The following is a 7,812-nucleotide window of genomic DNA, read 5'->3' as shown; positions in this document are numbered from 1 at the left end:
GCCCTGCACAATTTGGTGAGATAAATGTAATGGTATCAGTGTTCTAGTGTGTGCCTGGGTGGTCTCTGTTGCATTTCTAATGATGCTGCGCCTTTCCCAGAACAAGTGGAAATACCTCAGTGATGCACCGTGAAAAGAGAGATGAGGAAAGAAGCAGAGCTCCCATTTGGCCTCAGAATTCTCACACAAAGGACATCCAACACTTCAGAGGAGCATACAGGCTAATAATGCCGTTTCTTTGCATTTGGATTTTATATACACTCAGACTGCTCATTAGATGTTGTTACAGCACATACATATCTCCTTAAAGACCAAGGTACAGAACCAACAACCCTCCAACAGGACTGTATGATGTAGAAGGCTAATGTTTTTAAAAATGGAGAAAGTCATGCAGATCATGGATTAGTCTGCTCAGGCAGTTAGTATTGCTGTACACAGCAGGGTGTCTGCAAGGCTGCAGTGGCAGAAGAAGTATTCAGATCTTTACCAGTAGCACGAGGTAAAACCACACCGTCACAAATAAAAGTCCAACATTTAAAACTGAGACAACATGTACATGCAGACGGTTTATCAGCCAAGGGTCCTGTTGTAGTATATTGTATACTGTTGGATTGTAATTATGTTTATTGATGCATTAACATATATGAAGTATTTTAATGTTGTTGTTTGAGGTCATGCTTATTCTGATTGCTTTACACGGTCAGTATTATCCAGGAGTACGATGTGTCAAAATAAGATGAAAAGCGATTAAATTGGCAAATTACATGGATATCAGGACTTTGACCATGTAATTACTTAGTCACAGTTTTGCCACAAACCTAATCAGCAGCTGTAATTACTTGTGTTTATTTGTTTTTGATTAGAGTTTCTTTATTTTTAATTTAAAGTAGTTTCATTTCATTTTATTCTGAAGGCTGCGGCTGAGAAACGTAAGCCGGAAGCAGTTACAGGATACAGGAAACGGCCCAGCGGTCCAGTTGCTGTCACTTGTAAGTAACAATTTCTCTAAGATATTTGCTATTAAAATGCTTACAGTAGAGTCAAAATAATTGCTTTAGGCCAGGTGATAATGTAAGCGGTTTGTAAGATTACGACCAACACAAATGACATCTTCTGCTAACCCTTCCGGCATAACGAATGGTTTGCTAGCGAACGCTCGTTAGCTCTAAGCTAACGTTACATGTCAATTTTGTCAACAAAGCCGTTCTGTAAAATCACTGATGGGTTGCGACGAAGTAACCATGTCATAGATGATCATAGAAATAGATGACAGATATAGCCAAAGTCATCTTGCACCGACTGAACGGAAATGCGATCAGCTGAACGAAAATCAAACTCAAAACATCTGTCACCTTAGAGGTGATGGTGCGTTGGTTATGCAGAAGAACACATTTCAAGACTTCGTGATAGCTGTCAGCGTATTATGGTAAATAACAAGCGGTACTCATCTACATCTGTGTAGCTCTGGTGTTAGCTGCCTTATATAAAATTAGTAAACGGACCATACGTATATCCCTCTCCGTCTTTCCTCCTTTTTCTCTGTCTTTTGCTTGTCTCTAAATATCGAGTCACATGTTTCATTCATACTATCTGTAATGTTAATTGGCTCAGTAGCAACTTGTTTTTTCAATCAGTCTGGATAATCCACAGACTTTTAACTGTATTTTAAAGGAAAGTATTCCGTGCAAATATACCAAATGTAAATCGAAGCAAAGCCCCCACACCTATCCTCTACCAAGTGCTGGATACATCTCTCACATCAAGTGAGGCAATTACAAAGGCATGGCTGTGACAACTTGAAACAGAATCTACACTAGTTACTCATTGCCAGGTGTCCTAATTTCTTCCCAACCTCTATAAACACTGTGCAATCCATTCCAATAAAAACAGTAATTAACCGTCCTTTAACAGAAATAATGACAAAGGGTTCTATAAAAGCAAAGAACATGTATTGAACCTTACTTATGGAGAACATTGCTTGCTTGGAAAACATTACATGTGCTGTACACAGATGGGAATGAGCAAAACATAATCTTACCAAATGACCTCATAAGACTCAGGCATCCTTTCACCGATTGGACACCACTTTGATAAGGAAATATTAGACTGCTTTAAGTTAGGTTTTAAAAGCATTAATAGTTGATGTTCACAATAATTAGTGATTTCTTCTTGGTTGATATTTAAAGTTCAGTCATTCCATCAAGCAAATTGACTGCAAGTACAGATTTCAACCTCACTGTCATGACTCAATCAGACAAAGACAGATAAACATCTGTACTGAACCCAGTTATTTGTTTAGTTGCCATCAGTTTGTTGGCTTGTTTGGCTGACTCAATGTCAGTCCTCTTCAGGAGTCATCTTGCTATTTTTTAATGTGACATTTTTTCACTCTGCGAATTTCAGCTATGTTAAGGTGGGGATGGTATCGCCTCTTTGCTCTCACACAACAGCGTGTGAGTGAGTGTGAGAGGTGTAACTTCATATCAGTGTGAGGCTATGGTGAGCTCGGAAAAAAAGACGTAGACATTACACTGATATCGCTATTAGTGTAGTTCTTGTGTTTAAAGCTCCCATTAATTCTGATTTCAGGTAGTTGCTCTGTAATTCTTCCAAGAGTTTTCTAAAAGACTTGATGCGTCTATTCTGTTATTGAAATAGGCAATAGGCCTGCAACCAATGATCACTTTTGTTATTGATTGATCTGCGCATTATTTTCTTGATTGCATGATTGATCCTTTCGTCAGAGAATTGTGAAAAATGTCTTTTAAAATTTCCCACAACAAGGAGATGTATTCCAATTACTTGCTTTATTTGATCCAAAGTCTAAAACCAAAGATATTCAGTTTGCTGTCATGTATGACAAATAAGCAACAAATGTTTTGAGAAGCTGGAACCAATTCATGTTTGGCATTTTTGCTTAAAGTAAATTCATTTAACTTTTTCCTTCCATTGTATGGTTCAAACCCACAGATAAGATTGTAGGATAAACTGAAGTGAGGGGGTGCATTCATACATATCTTTGGAGGGGATTTATTTGAGAGCATCCTTTAAGTAATTGGGTGGATGACAGGCTCTCTTTCAGAGTGCACTGAAAACCTTGTGAAGCAACTGGAAATTAGGCCTGCTTTAATTTAGCAGATGATGAACACATGTTCAGGCTACATTCTGAAGTGTTCTAGACCATGGGAACATCATTGACATGAATGCTGCCCCTACTACACTTCTCTCCCTGCCAAGACTCTGTGTATCGCAGTCCTCTCGGTTTTATATCCAAGTCATTGTTGTGTACACAATACACATGACTGTGTACTTTACGATCTTGTTTCCTGGTTTCTATTAGACCTAAGGAGACAGCAGTATTAGCATATTTTATTTACAAAGCTGTACTATAGGTAAACTCCATTCATATCTAAGTAACCGCATATCACTCACCAACAGCTGTGATGATTTTCACTCCTCTGGATGGCTGCTCCACCAGGTACCCAGGATTTGCACTGAACTTGGTAGAGCAGCTCTCTCCTATTTTGCACCGTGGTCATGGAATAACCTTGAGAACACACTACACCTGAATTAGCTTGTCTCCCTGGGAGAGTACAAATCTCTGGTAAAACACTGTGCAATTGAAGAGTGCAATCGCTATTCCTAGGTCTGTTTTTAATATGCTTCTTCTTTTTTTCTTTTTTTAAAAACTGTCCTTATCTGTTCTTGACAAATTCTATTTTATAATTGCTGGAACTTTGTAAGGGTCTGCTATCTCGGCCATGTCTCCCACAAAAAAAAGGGTATTTAATCTCAAGGGATTTTCTGCTTAAATATAGGTTAAATAAAAAAACGATGCAAAGCATGACTTTCATTTACCCTCAGCGAGAGAACGTACTGTCATTCAGTTGCAGCATGCTCCATCATTTAGTGGTGAAAATTGTGAGTAGATAATGTTGTTTGAAACACAAGGGACAACATCAAACTGTGATGGAAGTGATCAGATTCAAATTTGATGTTCCTAAAAGTCCTTTCTTATAAAACCACATTTAGTTGCAGTATTCAGTTATAACATGAGCTCTGCTTCTTCTGTATTAGAAATATTAGATTACTCAGAAATCAAGAAAGCACTGTTTCAGCTGTGGTAGGTCCTAAAATGACTTAATAAACCCTCATGTCCTCCCTGATTTGATGCTTCTCTGAGCTCAGCTTCATTAATTGGAGTGTTTTCAAACAGAACAGAGCCTAAGCCTATATAATCCCTACTCTGTGTACTTTTGACAAATATTGTTTTAACATACTTTCTTTAAGTAGGCTTTTTACATGCGTACTTGTTAAACAGATTGATTACATTAGTGAGCGAAAGAGACTGATTGATTGACAGGTCGATTGCAGGCGTGCGCCATGTCACAGGAATAAGTTGTCATTGAGCTCCTCCATCATTAATGTCGACATCCATGCTAGCAAGTCGTCAGGCTTTCAGTAAGAGCCTGCAGAGCTTTGTGCATCTCCTTCTCTTCCCCAAAGTCAGCACTGCTTGGCTGGGGGATGGCGGGGGCAAGGCTACACTGATCCATTTCCTGCCCCCCTCTTTGGGCTCTAATTGAAAAATTTGGGTGGCCCTGCTTGTTTGTTTTGGTGGAATGTGGTGGGTTGTGTTTTTTGAGGCTTTTCCTCAGTGCCGCTGCTTCGTAGACTTCGGGGTGAATCGAGCGACGGGGGTCAGGCCGAGCCTTGTTTGTGAAGCGGCACTTCTCTCTCACCCCTGTCTGCTCTCTGCAGGCTGCCCCACCTGGTAGCCTCCTCCCCGCTGACAGGCGTGCTGGACCACTGCTTTTCACAGCATGGTTTCTGTGACCCAGTCGGACCTGAACAGACAGACAGAGGAGCTTTGGGCTGGGAAAACAGGTCACAGCACAGCTCAGTAGACAAGCTCAGTACTAATGGACTGATCTTACTCAGTGTGGATCAAGATCAGACTTACCGAAACAAATAGTTGATTATAAAGTGACACAATTTGACACAAAATGACTCAGTTCGTCATTTAAGCATTTTTTCCTTAGTTTTTTATTTGACTTGCTGCTTTTTGCTGTGCTATGTTATAGTAAACTGAATATATATGGTTTTACACTGTTAGTCAGACCAAACAAACAAAAACATTTTTAGGACAAGTTACTTCCCGGAACAGCCTTTTTCACTGTGAGTGTTCATTAAGTAAAATAATTGATTGAAGCCGTAGTTGGTTATTTAATTAGTTAATTTCCACAACAATAATGAACAACAGTTTGGATAACTGATTATGGCTTGTAGTTACAAGAAAAAAGCACAGCAAACATTTGCTGGCTCCAGGTCCTCAAATGTGCGGATTTTCAGCTTTTCTTTGTTTTACATTGTAAATTAAATACCTGAACTGTTGACTGACTGGCAAAAAATCTGACAAAAGCAAAGCTTTTAACACATCACCTTTCTACTGTTATTACTGTTATTTTTATTCTTTTTTTTTTTTAGATTTTATAACTCTTACTAATTGAGTCAGTTGTCAGAAATTATTCTGCAACATTTTTCATATTCCATTAATCTTTCTGTGCCAAACAGTCACTGGTTTCAGCCTCACAAATGTAAAAGAACTGCATTTTGTTTTAGTTTTGGTCATAATTGAACACTGGTGGCTTTTGGACTATTGGCCAGACAAAACAAGCAGCTTGAAATCTTCAGGTTGGGCTCTGGGAAATTGTGTTCTTGCATTTGTCAACAGTGACCTGTTTCTGACGCTTTATTTATTGAACAAACTATTCATGATTAATTGAGAAAATAATTGGCAGATTATAGTTGAGTCCCTGTCAGCAAGTAATCATTAGAGAAAGTAATCAGTAGATTCACTCATAATTAAAATATTATTAATTAGTTGCAACCCTAAATAAAATTGTTGATTTGTATTGTAAGCAGCAGTGTTAGTATAATTCATGATAGTGACTGTGAGGATGGTTCTCACGCTACTGATGTGCTTTTTATGTAAAGCAGCTGGGGCAGCAGTGTTGCAGCGTGGTTCATGAAGGTTCAAATCTCTCCGTTTCGCCATGTCATTGGGCAAAGCCGTCTGTCTCCAGTCTCTTAATCCTCTGAAAACATCTTCCTGCATTTGCAGGCCTATACTTCATATTTCTGTTTATTGTTCCAGGATTTTTATATGGGAAATTGGGGACTTCACTTCGTTAGGCCTTATTCTAAAAAGCGCTTGAGACTGACAAACAAACAAACAGACAGCCCTAAAGATAACAAAGCCTGTGGGCAGACATCATGATGGTCGGATAGTGAGCCAGAGGCACACATCTGATCACTCCGTCCTCTTCCTCTGTCTCGAAGGACTCTCTGAAGGCAGGAGAAGCTGAGTCATTGTGGAAGAACTCAGTGACTGGACAGTGGCCGCAGCATCTGTTTTCAAACTGAGCCTGCACACTCCATGTTATTTATGATCCATTTATTTGAAATACGATACAGCAGACGCATTATCAGCTCCGTTGCCCGTCGCAGAGGCATGTGGTGGCCTGGGTGTGAGCGAACACTGTGGAGGATTGTTCAAAGCTTCGCCCAGCCTGTGTGATCAGACCACTCATCTCAGGCTGGGTGATGTTTGGCTCGCTCTGTCCATTCAGAGGAGTCGGGGGGATCTTTGATGGAATCTGGTGTTTGTGTAATGTTGGGGAGCACGGAGTGAAATGGTGTTCGTGGGGGGGCGGGGGGCGTCTGAGCCGCTGCTCTGATGGAAGATGGAGGGGGTGAGGGTGATGAACTGTCTAAATGGGTCCCTTTGTGCCCCATAAACCCATTACTCTCTCTCTTGCGCACACACCTCCACACACACACTTGCCAATCACTGCCATATGGGAGTCACCTCTGAGCTGAGAGCAGCATATGATCTAAGGTATGAACGCCTTATTCATGAGATAGATGTGGCAGCGTGTGTGTGTTGATCCGGTGGGTCGGGCAGATAGATTCTCATGTCCGTGGTGCTGCAGAGAGTTTGTCCTGTTTAGAAGGTATTGAAATAAGAAGCTAGCTAAATGTCAGAGTTTGGAGGACTTGTGTGTGTGATCTAAGTGGAGGTAATTGATTTTGTTGCATTGTTTGGAAGACTATTAAATCCAGACCAGATTTTTGTCTTAGGTATACGTTCCTCCCTTTATTTGATAGTACAGAGTGGAGGAAGAGGGGCTGTGACATGCAGCAAAGCTCCCTGATTTGAACCAGGGGATTGCAGTTATATTAGAGAAGGTTAGGTGGTAATTTTATATCAGGCTCCTAACAAATGGTATTGTTTCTAATCAATTATTTCAATTTATTAATGCCAGAAGGTGGTGATATATCTCTGTTACAGTTTCTCAGAGCATTTTGTCTGAACAGTCTAATACCAAAAATACTCAATTTATGATAAACACCTGAGAAAAGCAGAAAATTCTCACATTGGAGAGGCTGAATCTTCTGAATCTGTCTACCTTACAAATGACTTAAACTAATAATGATGAATTTTCCTTGCATTCAATTAATCACCCAGTTGTTTCAGTTCTAGGTAATTTGATGTTATTGTTAATCGACTTCTGGTAGAGTCATGTCTTGTTAGTAAGATTATTGTTTTTGCAAATTCTTTTGGTTAAATGAATGATTCCAAGCAAATTTGTAATTGAAACTCTTGCAAAATTAGTTCAGGTGACTTTTGTCTAATATACTGGGCAGCAGTGAAACACAATTATTGGCAATCAATACGACTTATTTTATGTTATGTGATTTGTCCTAGAAGAACATTAGATAATATTTGAAGTTTTTTAATATTGTGAT

The 7,812-nt window shown here is 39.6% G+C and overlaps 1 protein-coding gene across 1 annotated transcript in view; it reads left to right on the top strand.

The window, feature by feature from the left end:
* Positions 1 to 200: 200 nt before the first annotated feature.
* Positions 201 to 7,812, top strand: part of exoc2 (exocyst complex component 2) — a 48,155-nt gene continuing 40,543 nt past the window's right edge. Inside the window, exons 1-2 of the mRNA XM_041934933.1 lie at positions 201 to 316; positions 914 to 989. The gene's annotated coding sequence lies outside the window, so the exon portion shown is untranslated. The remainder of the gene's footprint in view (positions 317 to 913; positions 990 to 7,812) is intronic.

Source organism: Chelmon rostratus, chromosome 4, assembly GCF_017976325.1.
Source record: "Chelmon rostratus isolate fCheRos1 chromosome 4, fCheRos1.pri, whole genome shotgun sequence".
Classification (NCBI taxonomy): domain Eukaryota; kingdom Metazoa; phylum Chordata; class Actinopteri; order Chaetodontiformes; family Chaetodontidae; genus Chelmon; species Chelmon rostratus.
The sequence above is the reverse complement of the archived record's forward strand: the minus strand, read 5'-3'. Positions and strand labels throughout refer to the sequence as shown.